This window comes from Tursiops truncatus, chromosome 4, assembly GCF_011762595.2.
Source record: "Tursiops truncatus isolate mTurTru1 chromosome 4, mTurTru1.mat.Y, whole genome shotgun sequence".
NCBI lineage: Eukaryota > Metazoa > Chordata > Mammalia > Artiodactyla > Delphinidae > Tursiops > Tursiops truncatus.
The window spans coordinates 126,809,041-126,828,591 of NC_047037.1; the positions used below are offsets into that span (position 1 = coordinate 126,809,041).

Consider the following 19,551-nt stretch of genomic DNA (forward strand, 5'->3'; position numbering starts at 1 on the left):
TCATAAGAAATTGCAAAGATAGTACAGAGAACTCCCATGTACCTTTCACCATATTTCTCTCAAAGATTAAACCTTATACAACTATGATGCAATATCAAAAACAGAAAATTGATGTTAATACGGAATGTGTACTTAGTTCCATCATTTTATCATTTATGTTATGCTAGTGTAGTAACCACAACAATCAAAATACCACAAAGATCTGCCTGGTGCTACCTCTTTATCAACGCACCCATTCTCCTCCACCTCCAACATCCCTACCCCTTGGACACCAAAAATGTATTATTCATTTCTATGATTTTGTCATTTCAAGAATGTGGTATGAATGGAATCATTCAGTATGTGATATTTTGAGACTTTTTTTTTCATTCAGAATACTGCCTTTGAGGTCCATTTAAGTACAATGGATTACAACTCCAACATACCTTTTGAGGGTGATTCAACCCATAATGTTGATCATGGCTAATAATGATCTATAATTTTATTTTTGTTGTTGTTGTTGTTTTTTTTTTTTGCAAGATCTTTTTCAGCTTTTGTTATGAGTATTTGTCTGGACTCATATAGTGATTTAAATATCAGCTTTCTTCCTCTGTTTTCTGAAAAAGTGAGTGTAACTTTGATTTTAATTTTTTTTTTAATTATGGTAAAAGTCACATAATATAAAACACACTATTTTAACCATATTTAACTGTGCTGTTCAGTGGCACTAAGTACATTCACATTGTTGTGCAACTCTCACCATCACCCATCTCCCAAATTTTTCACCTTCCTAAACTGAAATTCTGTCCCCATTAAACACTAACTCCCCATTCCCCCTCGCCATGCCCTCTCACCCCCTGGTCCCTGGCATCGACAAATGTACTTTCTGACTCTATGAATTTGACTATTCTAAGTACCTCCTATAAGTGGAATCAAACAGTATTTGTCTGCACCTAACAAATATTGGAATGCATTTTTAAGGTTAATAATATATGTCCTGCAAACAGATTGTTCCTCTTTTTCCCTCTGTGCTATACAATAGGCTCTCACAAGCCATCTACTTCATCCATAGTAGTGTACATACATCAATCCCAATCTCCCAATCCATCCCACCCATCCCGTCAGCCCTTGGTGTCCATACATGTGTTCTCTATGCCTGTGTCTCTATTTCTCCTTTGGAAATCGGTTCATCTGTACCATTTTTCTAAATTCCACATATATGCACTAATATGATATTTGTTTTTCTCCTTCTGACTTACTTCACTTTGTATGACAGTCTCTTGGTCCATCCACATCTCAGCAAATGGCACAATTGCTTTCTTTTTTATAGCTGAGTAATATTCCATTATATATTTGTACCACATCTTCTTTTTCTGTTCTTCTGTTGATGGGCATTTAGATTGCTTCCATGTCCTATCTATTGTAGATAGAGTTGCAGTGAACATTGGGGTGTGCTTACCTTTTGGAATTATGGTTTTCTCTGGGTATATGCCCAAGGGTGGGATTGCTGGGTCATATTGCAGTTCTATTTTTAGTTTTTAAGAAACCTCCATACTGTTCTCCATAGTGGCTGTATCAATTTACATTCCCACCAACAGTGTAAGAGGGTTCCCTTTTCTCCACACCCTCTCCAGAATTTATTGTTTGTAGATTTTTTATGATGGCCATTCTGGCCGGTGTGAGATGATACCTCATTGTAGTTTTGATTTGCATTTCTCTAATAATTAGTGATGTTGAGCATCTTTTCATGTGTCTCTTGGCCTTCTATATGTTTTTTGGAGAAAAGTCTATTTAGATTTTCCATCCATTTTTTAATTGGGTTGTTTGGTTTTTTTGGATATTGAGTTGCATGAGCTGTTTGTATATTTTGGAGATTAATCCCTTGTCAGTTGCTTCATTTGCAAATATTTTCTTTCATTCTGAGGGTTGTCTTTTCATCTTGTTTATGGTTTCCTTTGCTGTGCAAAAGTTTTTTTTTTTTTAAGTTTCATTAGGTCCCATTTGTTTATTTTTGTTTTTATTTTCTTTACTCTCAGAGGTGGGTCAAAAAATATTCGCTGTGATTTATGTCAAAATGTGTTCTGCCTGTGTTTTCCTCTAAGAGTTTTATAGTGTCTGGACTTACATTTAGGTCTTTAATCCATTTTGAGTTTATTTTGATTTTATTTCTTCAGTGTTAGAATAAACCAGTAAAACTAAGCCTTACATTTTCTTCATAATAACAAATTCAATTTCGTTAATGAAGTACAGGACTATTCATATTTTCTGCCCTAACTCTTGTTATTTTATTATTATCATTGAAACTTGTTAACCAATTTTTTCAGCCATGATACCATCTGAATAATATTTCCCTCCTATGAACTTGTTCATCATGTATTATTTTATCATATTTACTAAACACCTTATGAGTGCTAGGTGCATGCTGGAAAACAGAGGCCAAGACAAAGACACTCTCTGCTTCCAAAGAACACATAGTCCAGTGGAGAATATGGTTATTAAGCAACAATTTAGAATCAAGCATGTTTGGTATAAGGAAAAGAGGACAGTATACTTCAAGCAGGCCTTCATGAATCTGAAGGGTAAACAGAATTCACTCAAAGATAAAAGGGGAGCACTTCTAACCAAAGAAAAAGCTAAACAAAATTGCAGATGCAAGAGATAATAAGGTACATCTAAGAAGTTAACTAAAAAATAGTTCTAATAGGTTTTGGGTGGAGACTTTAGAGTTTTCTATATAAAGTATCATGCCATTTGAAAACCTATTGCTTTTCTGTACACTAATAAAGAGTTATCAGAAAAAGAAAGTAAAAACAAAATGAAAACTAACAACAAAAAAACCCATTGCATTATATTTATATAAAATATAATTTTATATTTAAAATTGCATTATAAAGAATAAAATACCTAGGAATAAAGGGGATAAAAGCTGTATACCCTGAAAACTATAAAACAATTGAAGATGATTCAAAGAAATGGAAAAATATCCCATGCTCTTGGATTGGAAGAATTAATACTGTTAAAAAGGCCATACTACCCAAAGATATCTACAGATTGAATGCAACCTGTATCAAAATACCCATGACAGTTTTCACAGAACTAAAACAAATAATTCTAAAATTCACATGGAACCACAAAAGACCCCAAATTGCAAAAAAAAAAAAAAAAAAAAAATCTTGAGAAAAAAGAACAAAACTGAAATATCAGGCACTGGCACAAAAAACAGACACAAATTAATGAACAGAATAGATAGTACAGAAATAAACCAATGCGTCTATGGTCATTAATCTACAACAATGAAGCAGATTATACAGTGGAGAAAAGATATTATTTTCAAAAAATGGTGCTGGGAAAACTGGACTGCTGCATGCAAAACAATGAGAGTAGAGCATTTCCTCACACCATATACAAAAATAAACTCAAAATGGATTAAATGCTTAAATATAAGACCTGAAACCATAAGACTCCTAGAAGGGAACATGAGAAGAACACTCTGACATAAATCATAGCAATAATTTTTTGGATCTCTCTCTTAAGGCAAAAGAAATAAAATTAAAAATAAACGAATGGGACCTAATTAAACTTAAAAGCATTTGCAAAGCAAAGGAAACCATTTGACAAAACAAAAAGACAACTTATGGAAGGGGAGAAAATATTTGCAGATAATGTCACTGATAAGGGGGTTAATATCCAAAATATATAAACAGCTCATACAACTTAATGTTAAGAACAAAGCCAATCAAAAAATGGGCAGGAAAACTAAATATACATTTTCCCAAAGATGGTTAACAGGTGGATGAAAAGATGCTCAACATCACTAATCATTAGGGAAATGCAAATCAAAACCACAGTGAAATATCTCCTCACACCTGTCAGAATGTCTATCATCAAAAAGACTATGAATAACAAATGTTGGAGAGGATGTGGAGAAATGGCAGCCCTTGTACACTGTTGATGGGAATGGAAATTGGTGCAGTCATGATGGAAAACAGTATGGAAGTTCCTCAAAAAATTAAAAATAGAACTACCATATGACCCAGCAATTCCACTACTGGGTATATATTCAGAAAAAAGAAAAGAAAATACTAATTCAAAAAGTCACATGCACCCCAATGCTCATAGCAGCACTATAGTCATGATATGGAAGCAATCCAAGTGTCCAACAACACACAAATGGATAAAGAAGATTTGGTATACATATACAATGGAATGTAATTCAGCCATAAAAGAGAATGAAATTTTGCCATTTACAGCAATGTGGATGGACCTAGAGAAGATTATGCTTAGTGAAATAAGTTAGACAGAGACAGAGATACTGCATGATATCACTTATATGTGGAATCTAAAAAATAATACAAATGGATACAAAGCAAAACAGAAACAGAATCACAGATATAGAAAAAAAAAACAGTGGTTAGCAGAGGAAAGAGGGAAGGGGGTAAGGCATTAAGAGATACAAACTACTATGTACAAAACAGACAAGCAACGAGAATACATCAGAGACAACTATAGCCATTATCTTGTAATAATTTTTCATGTAATATAACCTGTGAAAATACTGAATGACTATGCTATACACCTGAAACTTATATAATACTGTAAATCAACTATACTTCAATAAAAATAAATTCAGTATTGCTAGATACAGATGGCAATAAAGAAAGAGTAAACAGATATGATGCTAGATAAGTATGTATGACCAAGAAATAGGATGCCTGTAAGTCATGAGATGTGACATTTTCCTAAATGAAATGAAACCTATTGAAGTATTTTAAGCAAAAGAGAATAATGATCAAATTTGCATTTTTCAAGTCAGTCTTCAATGTATAGGATGTATTGGCAAGAAGCAAAATTGGAAGCAGGGCAGTGAGTTAAGAGTCTGCTCTAATTATCTATTCAAAAGACAATGGTATGCATGTGGGATCTAGTTCCCCGACCAGGGATCAAACCTGGGCCCCCTGCTTTGGGAGTGTGGTCTTATCCACTGTGACACCAGATCTCACATGCATGCTGCAACTAAGAGTTCGCATGCTGCAACTAAGGAGCCCGCCTGCTGCAGCTAAGACCCCATGCAACCAAATAAATAAATAAATATTTAAAATAAAAAAGACGATGGTGAGTTGATCAGGAGTTAACAGTGGAATTGTAGAAAAATAGATGGACATATATATCAGAATTGACTTGACCTCATGATTAATTGGAATTATCAAGTAAGGGAACAATGCAGTCATGGGTGACACCTAAATTTCTGGCTTTGATAATTAGATAGATGTGGTTGACATACAATGGAATGAGAAAAGAAAGGGAAATTCAATTCCAGGGAGTGTGTTACTTTTGGATAACAAGATAAAATTGAGGAGGCTCTTGGTTACAAAGCAGAGAGACAGTGTAGTATTGTCAGACTGTCTGAACGTTATCAAGGTTAAAGTTGGCAACCTCACACTGGTACAGATATGCAACATTTAGATTTATAGATGCAAGCAAAGTGAAAGTGATTATTTTGGTCTGAACTGGGTTGGGGTTTTGCCAGACTTGTTGGAGTAGGACAATTCAAAGAGATTGAGTACTGCTACAAAATTCATTGAAAGACTAAATCATGAAGCTTGGTAGGATGTAAAATAAAGAGGAAAGGTACAGCTGGGTAAAGATAAAAATGAGAGATTCAATGGAATTTAAATTCAAAGGAAGCTGAGAAAGAGTTCAAATGGGGGTAGATTAACACAGAGACTTGAAAGATAGAAAGTTGTAGTGGAAATGGGATGTACATGTCTGAAACTTCTGATATAATCCTGGTGATAGAATCTTGAACTAAGAAAGAAAGAGACAAACGTACAGAGGAAGGAGACAAGTGCAAGCCTTGAGTGATATCAATGCTCTTAGCATTCCCTACAATGTCTTTACACTTGGACTCCTGTGTCATCTCTGCTATGAGATTGTAATTTCCTTCATGTCCAGTTTATAACTTATTCTTCTCCCTTCACCAAACACACAAATCTACTAGCATGTGGCATTGTACAAAACAAGGGCTCTATAACTAAATCTTGCAACAATAAATGAGTGAAAATAGTACATAGTGATTTCTCCTAAAATCAGATTATAAAATTACTCAATAACAAGCACAGAGCAAAATATTTCCAAAATGACATCAGACCCAGCAGCTCATAGAGCCTCACTGATTAACTCACAGCCAGAAAAATTCCAATTCTTTTGACCCCCTGCTGTCTCCTTGACTTGCTTATTAAATCCCATTAATATAGTTATGAGAGATGAATGCTTCCATAATGGCATGATTACCAGTCAGAAAGGTCTTAAGTAAAAAGGTCTCCTATAGCAATAAATTTATATAAAAGTTTAGAATGACACAGTAGATATACTATAACTGCAGACCTGGGATAATGCTAAGCAATGTGTGAAATAAATCTCGTATTTGTATTTTTATTCTCATGGTGAATAGGATAAATGCAGCCCCTTTTTCTTGGGAGCTAGCTTCAAAGTAAGCAATACTGTCTACTTAAACAATTTTTTTTTTTTTGAGAAATAGCTTTGAAAGTATCATGCAAACTGACTTTTTAATGATTTTGGGCAACATATTTACATTTCAAACTTTTGAGTTTGCATTTTCCTCTTTTTATGCTGAATCTGTCAACTGGTTGGAATTCGTAATTTATGGCTCTGCGGCAATCCAATATTCTTTATCCGCAAGTGAACCTATTCCCATGAAAGTTTATGTAACACTGATGAAAAACGTTTTAAAAGTAAAAAATATTTCCTGGAATCATTATATGATGTTTATAAATGTGTGATATCCTTGCAGAATTTTTCTGAAAGTTTCGTGATAGTATAAAATTTTTTAAATGTTGAAGAATTAATGAAAATGTAAATTTCTTAAGATACGTCCCACAACACTTCCTTTTTGAGTTATTTATTTTCAGCCTCAAATGTTTACCTTTCTTCTGAAATTAGTTTCACTCATTTTTATTGACCCCTACTACTTATCAGATACATCGTATAATGTTACTATTTGAAAAAAGTATAAATAACAGTCTCTAACTTTAAGTTCTTATGATCAATCTCATAGTGAAAGCAAACTTCTAAACAGATAAGTTAATCTGAGGTTGGGGCACATTTTTTGTGAATATTTATCAGGTCTGATGGGGTTGAAGATATATGAACACATACATGACTACACTGATCATCAATCAACTGTGTTTTATTTATACATCCAGAATGCTTTACTCTTGTTCAATACAAAAATTTTTAACATTCCATTTATTAACCTAACACACAACTATATAATTATATATAATTATGACTTTCTCTATAATTATGACTTTCCTAGGCCATGATTTGTTTTTTAAACCTTCCAGGGTTAAATCAGAATGTGGTTTCAAAGTTACAATGGTCATTTAAAAGCACAGCAGTCAAATATTTACCAGAGTATAAAACTGTACCTGCCCACTTCAGCTTAAAACTTTTTACATTATTTTAAGTTCCAAAGTGCTTATTCACCAGAAAATCAGCCTTTATTTACTGAGCAATTGATTTTGTATGTTAGCATCATTTCTCCAAATTAACCTATTTATACACAAGAAAATGTGGGTGTTTTATAGGGAAACATTTGCTTGATCTGAGTGAACTGTTTTTCATATTTTCATTTCTAAGATCTTACTGAAGAAGAAAATCTAACATCCTGCTTTTCATGGGTCACGGTGTGCCCCATGAAGCATTGCTTTGCTCACACCTCCAGGCTGTGTAATTTGGCTCCTGTGGGTAACAAGAAGAACCAGAAATTCCCCAGGTCCAGTCTGGCCAATGTAAAGGTAGGGCAGGTTTTCCTCATCAGTCAGTGCAGAGAATGAGGGTTGCTCCAATCTCTAGAGGTGGTAGAACAATGGAGTAATCTGGACATGGGCAGTCCATGAGATATCATTATGCCTCTTCCATAAGAAACAGGCAAGGGCCCAAGGTCTGGAGAATGTCTGTGTAGATGAGCTGGCGGCCCTGAAAGGATCTCATGGGTATAAGAACTAGGTCTGCTACACTACCAATTTTTATTATTTAAAAAAAAATCTTCATACACTTCCTCACATGTAATTAATGATGTTGTTCTTCAGCTACTTGTGCTAAAACTACATATAGGAAACCTCAAACCTTACCTCTGTCTGTCCCACAATACTATCAGTATTGAACAGGATAGGTTAATTTTTATTTTTTTCCAGTACGTGGGCTTCTCACTGTTGTGGCCTCCCCCGTTGTGGAGCACAAGCTCCGGACGCGCAGGCTCAGCAGCCATGGCTCACGGGCCCAGCCACTTCACGGCATGTGGGATCTTCCCGGACCGGGGCACAAACCCGTGTCCCCTGCATCGGCAGGCTGACTCTCAACCACTGTGCCACCAGGGAAACCCAGAATAGGTTAATTGATGTAAAATACAATCTTCCAGATTTCAGCAGAGGATAAAATTTATCCTTGCTCCATCAAGCTCAATGCAGATATTCATTGTAAAACCTCTGTAATGCTCTTCCTGTGGTGATTCAGGGGTCAAGGTTCTTTTTTTCTAGTACCCTCCATTGTTACCAAGTGTTTCAAGGTCCTCTGGAGTCTTAAAGTCCTCTGCATCTGGACATTGAACAAGAGAAGAAGGTCCTTTAATGAAATGACTTACATTATTTTCATCTGCATTCTATCAGTCAGAGCTATTTTTCTCTTCCATCATTCTGGAATATAGAATAGATTTGGTGAGTAGCAAGCATTCTTACTAAGTCCACCTTCTACTTAGACTTTTCAAAGACGGAAGGGCCTGGATGCATAGCAACCTCATGAAAGGATACTGGAAAACAAAAAAAAGGCTTTTGGCATTCCTATGTTATTGCCATGATTAGTTGAATTTTGCCTACGCTGGGGAAGAGTTGTGCTGTCTAAACATCAGAAAATATCATGCCTGGAGATACATAATACTCTTGTGCGAGGTTTTTAACTTCAGGTTTTTGGAGGTTGTATTTGTTGGTCATTACAAACTGATATCCTGTGATTTTAAATTCAATCCCATAGAACAACGTTGTCAGAGAAAAAAAAAAAAAATGGTAAGAAATGCGTTGAGTTCTTCATCTCAGCCCATTCCCCAAAAGGCATATTAGTTTAGTTGAACTTCCTTAATAGTAATCAATAGTATCCAACTAACAATTGTAAGATGAGAAAAATTTTCTGTAGAAGTAAAATGCATGACATTGAAAGGAAAAAAAATCCTAAAATTGGCAGAGTATTTAATATAATAGTTTTATATGGAAAACATGATGTATTACTAATGCTTAGCACATAATAAACATTTGATAAATGTTGTGAATACATGTCTGCTAAAGAGTGCATTTCTGGCTAGTTATAAATAACGAGTTTTGCTTTTATGACCTAAATATCAATAGAAAACTTTCCTATAGAAGGGAAATAATTTATGATTCCCAATTGCACTGAGAATCTAAATATTTAAGGCCAAACATGTGATGTTCACTAACTCTGGTGCCAATTATTGTATTTCCAAATGGGAAATTGCCAATTGCTAATTATATCAATGTTCATGTAATTCTATGGCAAGCTTTCACCTTTTGTAGCAGATTGCATTTTCCAAAATGGCTCGTCCTCATGCTCTTCTTAATGTGTCTCTGATATTCCTTCCTTTTATGTGGTGATGTGGTAGAATATGCCTTGCTCACCCTCCACATAACAATTGTGTAGACCTTTGTGACTGTTTCAACAGTATGGCTGAAATGATGTCATAAAATTCCCAAAGTTTGATTATAAAAATTTTATGCATTTTCACCTTGTTCTCTTGGGATATTTGCTCCCCATCACCATGCTGGGAGGAAGGGCAGATGAGCCTTCTTAGACATTAATTAGAACTGAAGAGGCACTTTGTAGGTGTCCAACCAACAACCCAGCCTCTAGACTCAGCCAAAAAGCAATATCAACAACCAGTGGTATGAGTAAAAGCACTACCAGATGATTTAAGCCTCCAGTTAGCAAGTCTTCCCAGGTGTAGCCCTAGATATTGTGGAGTTGAGATAAAGCCATCCTGAACCCCAGAGTTTACAACACTACTGAAATAGTTGTATGTGTGTGTGTTTAACACAGAGAGGTTTTGAGATAATTTATTATGCAACAAGAGTAGCTGGGCCATCCTCCATTCAAACATAATTTTACATCACAACTCCCCATTAAACGATTTTTGTTAGTTTTCCCCTAAAATTATGTAATAGTGTTACATATATATCATCATCAATTGCTCTACTTGACTTGGCTTCTATCAACCATGTAGCACAGAAACATTATTGTTTTAAGATTATACAAATATATTACTATTCAGTCCTAAATATTTTTGACTTTACTATTATTACATGATTTGAATATGCAATGAAATAGATTATGCAAGGGTAACAATTATTAGTGGTATTTTTTTAACCAGTATATTCCCAATGTATAGCAAAAAACTGATGCATGGTAAATGGTCAGCAAATATTGCATGAATAAATGCATACATGGACACTTTTAATCTGATTTAGAAATTTAGATAGAATGTTGTAAGAGCAAAAGTATATAATGCTTGACTTATTTCTAAATGCAAATTTACTATTTAGCTTATCTGCACTTTTGTAGAACTATTTATTTGACCGTTTCAATATATGATAATGAAATTAATTGAAATTGCATCATCTTTTCATCCTATATTATAAAACTTGTAGCTATTCACTTTCTGGAAAATGTTTTTGTCATTTCAATAATAATAACAAAGGTGTCAGTAGTAACAATAGCAGCTAGTATTTTCTGTATGCTTACTATGTGCCAGAAATTGTCCTAAGTTCTGCTTGAGTTACTGAATTATTTTTTTCTTAAGTTAGGTTTTGAGATATAATATACTCACAGTCAATTTCATCCCTTTAAGTTATACAGTTCTATGAATTCTGACAAATGCATACCATTGGGAAATCATCACCACAATCAAGATATAGAATAATTCCTTCACCCTAAAAAATTCTCTCATGCCACTTTGTGGCCAATCCTTTCTCTCATATCCAACCCTTAACAGTCATTTTCTGTCCATATAGTTTTGCCTTTTCCAGCATGTCATATAAATTGAATCATATTGTATGTAGCCATTTGAATTTAGTTTATTTCAATAAGCATAATAGATTTGCAATTCTGCAATGCTGTTGCATTATTTTTGTATTCCATTATATGTCATAATTTGTATACATTTTCCCAGCTGATGGACAGACATTTGGGTTTAGTTTTGGGTGATTATGAATAAAACTGCTATAAACATCTGTATATAGATATTTGTACAAATATGTTTTCATTTTTCTTTCAGATCTACCTAGAAGTGGGATTTTTGGGTTGTGTGGTGAATGGATGTTTAATTTTATAAGAAAGTATCATCTATTTTGCTACTATCCAGCTCATGTTTTATATCAGACTAAGTTTTTAGCAGGTCAATGTGTGTTTTTCTTTTTTGTTTTTGTTTTTTTGCTATTTTTCAATACTAAGTGTCTTTGAGAATAATGTCATCACCTTATTATGTGTAATTGGATATAGTTTTTAAGAACTTGAGTTTTCTTCTTACCTCTTTGAGTCAAATCAATTGCTAGTGACAAAGGAGACATTCAGAGACCAGTAGAATTTTTAGTACTAAAAAACATAAGTTTTCATGCTCACTGAAGACAATACAGCTTCTTACAAACTAACTGGTTTACAGATGAATTTGTCTAATCAAATCAGCAAAGATGCACAGGGAATTTTTCCTTAATTTCCAAACTCATTGATTTCCTATATAGCTAGATGGTCTCCATTTTCCCATTTTTATTTGTATTTTTTGTATTTATGCAATAATAGGTCCTAAAGTACAGTAATCCTTACAAGATAAGATTTCATTTTTATTATGTATAATAGTCCACAGATAAACAGCTTGTGTATAAACCAAAAGAGAATTGATCAAAATCTTTCAAGTGCAGTAAGGAGAGAAAACACAACAAAACAAACTCTTGACCTCAATTTCTATTTCCATCAAACATATCCTTTAATAATTAAAAACCAAAAAACAATCTATTGCCAAGAAAATTCCTCTAGAAGATTAATCTTAAAGTTCTTCAGACTGAAAAAAAATTAGTCAAAAGAGAGTTAGAAATTGTAAATAAGTGGATAAATAGAAAAGACTTTTCACTTGCAAAAAATAGTTTTCTTAAAAGTTGATTTGTTTAAAACAAAATTATTTAATAGTGTGTTGTGAGGAGTTTATAACATCTGTAGAGGTAAAACGTAAAAATAATATAGATGAGTTCTTTGGAAAACAGATTCTGAGACTGAGATTTGCAGGAATTGAATACTTCTCTCAGAAACATCTATCTCAGAAACATTATCTATAAATAAGTAAAGAAAGGAGAATTGGGCAGAGGAAGAAACTTGGGTGAGATAGCTCTTTGACTAAATGAAATTCCTGGGGATAAAATTATCTATGAACCATGATTAGGTAACACTTCAAGTGGAGTGAGTGGGCATCTGGGTGGCACCTCAAGTACCCACTTCAGTCCACCCTATTGCCAAGTTATACTTGATTTGTATAATAAGTTTAGCTCATCTGGGAAGAGTCTCAGGATTCCAATTGGCTTTTTCCTAGGGAAATTTATAAAAATAAAGAAAATGGAGCAAACTACCAACCTTGCCCCTTGTTGGAGGACAATACTGCATGGGTCTCTTGTGCTACTATACATCTTGCCATGTATGTCAGGAATGCAAGACAGGGTGACATTTAAGCAAGACCTAGGGTTAGGTTTGCAGCAAAAGACTTTTAAGGACCAGGTGATGTCTCTCTGAGGCAAAGATAAGGTTTACTTACTGCTTACTATAAAAAAGGTAGATGCCCCAACAAGCTCAGGGATCTTCTTCATATGCCCCACCACATCTACAAGTGCCGCCTGGCCCTCCACTTTGTTCTGTGGAGACAGCAGCTCAAATAATGGACAAAAATATGCTGATTCTCTGGGTAATGACTTTTCTTTCAGCAAAAAATATTTTGTCTCTGGTCAGCAGTGTTTGTCTTCTGTCAGCATCCATGAAGCTATATCAAGGTGACTTGTGAGCTTGCATGTATGATAAAATCTCAGAGACTTTACTGATTGTGACACCTCCAACAGCTGGTCTCAGAATCAGATACTGATATTTATCATTCCCTCCCTCTACTATCCATTCCAGATTTTCCACACCCTCAGCTAATATCTCCGTTTGTCTAGATAGTTTATCTAATCAGGCTGCCTAGGTGCTTAACATTAAGAAGTTCCCAACTCACATTACCATGCCTTTCTGTGAGTGTAGCTGCTGATATTCTTCATTTACTATCAAATATGGGCAGAAGGGTAACAAGAGGAGCCCCTGTGGATCACCTGGGTGCCAAATATTTTCTTCTCTGACTTCATTGTACCAAGATGATAATTATTTTACTAGTTTGCAGATTTCTTGGCTCAAGGATTATGAATGAAAAAGAGACAAGTCTAAAATTTAATAGGATTCTTGTTTTGCCCACTGAAGATCCATACTTCTAGACTCTTAAAACATAGAGTGACAGGGACTTAAAGTGCAATTTCCCCAAGTGGATCACTGAGAGTAAGGGTAAGTGAGCCTGCTTCTATTTCAACCCTTTGGTTTCCAGACCCATGTTCTCTACCATTGGAGATATGGCACCATATAATAGCTGTTGCTTTAGGGTATGTATTTCATCCTGGAAGATGGTGCTTCATACCTGCAGAGTGTATCTCCAACATGATGCCTTAAGAAGGTCATTCTATTTTTCTATCAGCTGACAACTTCTGGCATATCATATAATGCAGTATATGATAAGATCAATGAACTCCAAGGTTGTGTTCCCACTCCCTTAACTCAATTTGTGTAAAATAGATCCCTTTATCCAATGAGGTTCTACACAGAATCCTATGTTGATGGGGCAAACATTTTGCAAGCCTTTGGTTTGTATATTTGGCTGAGGTCCTGCAATCAGGAGAGAGAAGCCACTGGCTAGAATATATGTCAATTATAGTCAAGATGAATCATGTCCCTTCTAGAATTGAAGAGGTCCAAGGTTAACAATTTACCTCTAAACGCCTGGTCAGTTTCCTTGAAGTATAATGCCATATCACAGACTTAAAGTTGGTCTTGGAAGCTAGAAGATTGGACATTTGACTAAAGAAGTAGCCAGCTCAACATTATTGACTGGAATTCCATGCTATTGGGCCCATGCATGGCTCCATCTCTGCCGCTACAGATATTCTGCTCTTAAATCAATTGTGCATCAAAGAGATGGCTGAACAAAGATACTGGCTGATGTCAATGGGTTATTACTAAATCTACAATGTTTCACACCTCTTCTTTGGTGAATGCTCTCTGATGGGCATTAAAAGGTCATAAAAAGGACTATATGTTCATCACATGCTTCTTCCTCCAACCACTTTGTCCCAGATTTAAAAAAATATTTTTCTTTCAAAACTTCTATCAAACCAGCCAAGCCAATGGCTATTGCCTGTGTACCTGTATAAACTCTTACCATGTATCATTTCTCTTTCCATGCAAAGTAATAAGGTGCAACATCAAAAAATCTACCTATTGGATGAATTTACCAGCAACACTGTCTTTCTGGGCTGGTTCTGAGTGGGGTTGCTGTAAAATAACAGTTGATTTTAAGTTTGAACCCTCTTACTAAGCTGAGGCCTCTGGGAAGCAAGCATGACTTCCTCTGTCAGATGGTCATGAGTGGTCTCTTTTATGGCCATAAGCATGAGCCAAAAAAGAGATGCTATTTCAACAGTAAAGAATAACATGGCAGTCTGGGCCACCTGTCATGTACGTTAATTTTGCCATCTGAGACTAATCCCAAATATAATATATTGCTTCGATCTTAAAGTGCAGCTGCATTTTAAGATCCTCTCTGCTCTTTTGGTTTTGTGAATATAACATACTCAGTGCAAGATGGGAAGTTGTGGTCACGTGATCACTTGATATCCCATGATCAGGTGTTCTGTCTCTAGCCCAGTGACATAGTAGGAGCTGCTTTTTGACTCTGTAGATTCATATGATGTGGGTTTGATCCAGAATTCCAGTGTTCTCTGTTGTAATTCTGAGACTAGAACTTGTCACAAAACTGTCCACTAAAGATACCTCTAATGTATAAAGTCTACAACATATGACTCAAGTGTCAGGACTGTTTTCATTATAACCTGGACCTGATGGTGACCATTTCTTTCACTGGGCCCTATTCAAAGCTGGAAAGGTTGCATGCCATTTAGTAAATAGGTTGGATTATTTTTTCAAGTGTGGAATATGTTACTTCAAAGCCCAAAGGGGTCTAACAGGCAATTTTCTTAATTGTGGAAAGTTAGAAATACAATAGTTAATCCATTATTTTGATGGGTATATTCTAGTATCTCCCATATCACTGGTCCCTTAAATATTCACGGACATGGTAGGATCTTTTATCATCGTAGTTTACATTTTCCACCCTCTGGAGCACTTGCATCTTAACATGGCTTCCAATAAACTTGCTGCTTCTTGCTTATCTAGTCTGATTCACACGATGCCACCAATATAGTAGATCAAGTGGAGTGTCCTGACATTTCAAATGCTCTCAGATTCAATTATGACAGAGGATGGGGTTGTAAATTGAGCTCAAGAAGGAAAACTGTAAATGTATATTGTAGCCCATCTCATATGAATGTAACTGTGCCTTGTTCTATTTCTTGATAGGAATCGAAAGAAAACACTCTCTATACTTCATGGGTACAATATATCTGAGACCATGTAAATCTACGCTGGCCAAGAAAATATATCCAGCAGCACAGTTGCAATAGGGACGGTGACCACCTTCAATTTACAATAGCCCACTCATATTTTAAAGAATATTTCCAGATTTTGTAGAGGATAAGCTGATGGTATGGATTTACTTAGGAAAAACACTTGAATGATATTTGCTGTTCTCCCTAAGAAGCAATATTGTTTTGATTTACTCTCTTGGCCAGACAGGGATAGTAGGGCAGTTTCCAAGGTTTCCATTTGAGTGCCCTCACTATAGTAGATCTAATCCTACAGGAAAAATATAATAACACTGTAGAATTCTGCCAACTATCAATGTGAGAATTTCAATTACAAATTTTGAGACCAGGGAACTCACTACTGGGTGAACCATTACTGGGCTTGGACTTCATTATTCCTCATTGTATAGGAGGATGTGATAGAATCAGTGTCAAAGTCACCTAGATCAGGGGTGGGCAGACTTTTTCTTAAAGCACCCCATAGCTAATACTTTAGGCTTTAAGGGTCATACTGTTTCTCTCTCAATTACTCAGCTCTGCTGTTGTAGTACGAAAGAAGCCATAGACAATATATAAACAAGTGACCATGGCTGTGTTCCATTGCAAGGGGGTTAGCTAGACTTTAACTAGGAAGAGTGCGGCATTTATGCAGGTCTAGAGTATTCAGAATAATCTGGGATTCAATATTTTTAAGACATTGCCCACATATCCCCATATCAAGTTGCAGAATTTCACTCCCCTTGAATAAGAATGCTGACATGCCTTAACAGACTTGCTGATCTTGAAAGTTTCAACCTTCACTAGAGGTCTGCTTATATTTTTATAATCAGGTTGTAGACTGGATATTCAACTTTTTTTTTTGCCTTATGGATGTAGGAGATGAGAAGCTCTTTCTGTGCTGCTAAGATGCCCTCTGACTTTCACACTTAGCCTGAAATTAGTGATCAATCACCCTCAGCCTTTCATTGTCATTTTCTAAAACTGAGAGCCCCCAGCAAAAGCCAACCAATTCAATGAACACTATAAAGACTACTTCCAATGAACTCTCAAATGCATGATATATTGCACTCACCAGTGTATTTTCTTCTACCAAGAAAACTTTAATAGTTACACTACTATTGCCTACTAGGGGTTGTCTATACCCAAACTACCAGCCATCTGGCCAATGACACAGCTACAGAATTCCCATTTAGACTGTTTTCTAAGTCCACTCTTGGCACTGAAGTTTGTCTTTCTCCTATTTTGGGAACCAGATACAGAGGTGGAGATTTATATGCACTTGGCTTATTGTGCAGTGCTTTTAGAAACAATACCTGAAAAGAGGTGTAGTTGGTAGGATTAGGGAGTGTTGAACTATGATGCAACTGCAGCAGAAGACTTTGTTAATCCATAGGGAATTCTAAACCTTGAGCTGACCTTTCAGAGATATTCTTAATGGAGGCAAAGGGACCAGACCTTTGTACCCTGCATTGACCAGTCAATGGCTGTGTGCTTTCTCTGGGATGAGTGAGAGCAAGGCAGCTCCACTTAGCTGAAGGCAATTCCTGAGAAGGCCTCAACTTTAGACTGTCAGCAGACAAAGCTCTAGGCATATGAGAACTAAGCATTTCAGTTTTAAAGGGAGAAATCTGTGAACCATACCACTGTATCCAATACGATGATTGTTTGTTTTGCATCTTGCTCCTTAATAAAACCAAGAGCTGAAACTTAGCACACATTGTTGGGCCCTAAAGGAAAATTGTAAATGTAAGTTCATCTATGGAAAAGACACTCATGAATCTTGCCTCTTTGTTTCCGTGTACCCTCCTTTTTTCTCCAGTTCTCTCTTCCCCTAGGTTTGAAACTCTACTGTTCATATAACCACCTCTAATATTGCTGTTTGCTGTCCTGGGTTTAGAGCTCATCTTTGCACCAAGGCTCTGGCTTCCCTCATCTCTTAGGGACTTGAGATTCCCTTTTGTAGTCTAAAAGTAGCTGTTTGGCAAATGCAGACTTGTCATGTCTCTTTCCTTAAATTAGATAGGAATTTGGCTAATTCCAGCTCTTTGAATACACTTTAGGTTATTCAGACTTTACTTAGAAGCTATCAGTTAATAAATGCAATAGATATTTATAAGATACTTACTTTATATCAGACCCTGTACCAGTCTCCAATTATCTTTATCAATATAGGAAGGTATTTCAATTTAATCAGCTTAATTAGATTAATTTTTAGTCTCTACTTAAACTGATTCTCAGAAATACTTCTGGGCCTGAATCACACAAGAGCCAAAAGACTGTAGGGATGCTATAATTTGCTTCTCTATTTTCATATGAATCCATTATCTATTGATATAATAATGCTACACAATAAAACTCACTGCCAAGCATTAATTTTTGCTTATGAATTTTCAGTCATTTGGGAATTTCTGATCTTAGCTGCACTCATGCATCTACAATTAGCTGTGGGTTGGGGAGCAACTCTGCTAATCTTGGCTGGGATGTATTACATGCTTGAAGGTTGGCTGGCTGCACGCTGGTCTAAGATGACATTGGTTAGGACAGTAAGGTTGCCTGCTACTATATCTCTTATTCTCTAGCACGCTAATCTGGACTCTTACACATGGAGTAGGCAGAGTTTCAGAAGAGTGAACAGAATTATATAAGGCCTGTTGAGGCCTCAACTTGAAACTAGCACAAGATCACATCTGCTGCAATCTTGGACAAAGCAAGTGACAAGGCCAGTGCATTTTAAAGGGCTGGGTAAATAGACCTCACTGCTTAATGGGAGGAATTTTGAAAAGTCTCTTTGCAAGAGGTATAGATACCAGAAGAGGAATAATTGGGAATGTTTTTACAGTTAATCTACCACAGTATAAAATTAAGTTTTCCACTGGGCATTTGTTTCTTCCTATATATTCCACAGCTCTAAACTTTTGGATTTCCAAATAAAACCTTTACTAATATTTAGGGTTTCTGAATTTATATCCCACTTGTCAAAATGAAAACAAAATAAAATATTCAAAGCTGTTCAAAAAGCACAGTAAATCCTTGCAAGATTGAACAATCTAGCCATTAATATAAAACCCACTATTCATTTTTGTTAATTCCATTTGCTTTCTGACCACCAAAATAGATACTGGCACAACTGCAGGATTTTCAATTCTTTCAAACAGGAGATGGAAGTAGCAGAAATAGGATCGGGGTATGCAAGGTCAGTACATGATATTTGTTTATAATGTTGCTCTGCCTAGTGTCCCCACTGATTTATACTTGTCACATACTAATGGCTCAGTTCAGCTGCACTGTGGTGCCAATTTTCTTTTGTTATTAGCTTTATATTAAAGTGATTTGTGCAGTGGAGAAAAAATGAATTGCAGGAAGTTAAAAATTCAGAATAATCTTGATGTAATTTTGGAAACTAATATGAAGACTACGGAAGGAAAGATTTTGGCACTTCACTTCTAAGTATGTTAGATAAGATAATCTAAACAAGAAGATACCTAATGTGCTTACAAAATAATGTGTCAAGGGCATATTAATCAATGTACACAGATGTCATTAGGTAGACTATCTCTGAGATTGCTTATGCCTCAAGGCTGAGTGATCAGCAACTATTTGTATTCGTTGTGTCTTATTCTTCAGCATATTTAATACATTTCAGTATTCATATTGTTGCTAATAGTAGCTATTTTTTTGACATTGACATCTTTTTGCTTTACAGACTCTAGATTTGTCTGTATGAATGACAGCTGTT

At 35.6% G+C, this 19,551-nt stretch overlaps 1 long non-coding RNA gene across 1 annotated transcript in view; it reads right to left on the bottom strand.

The window, feature by feature from the left end:
* Positions 1-7,133: 7,133 nt before the first annotated feature.
* Positions 7,134-19,551, bottom strand: part of LOC141278499 (uncharacterized) — a 105,923-nt gene continuing 93,505 nt past the window's right edge. Inside the window, exon 3 of the long non-coding RNA XR_012331262.1 lies at positions 7,134-8,595. This is a non-coding gene — a long non-coding RNA (uncharacterized lncRNA). The remainder of the gene's footprint in view (positions 8,596-19,551) is intronic.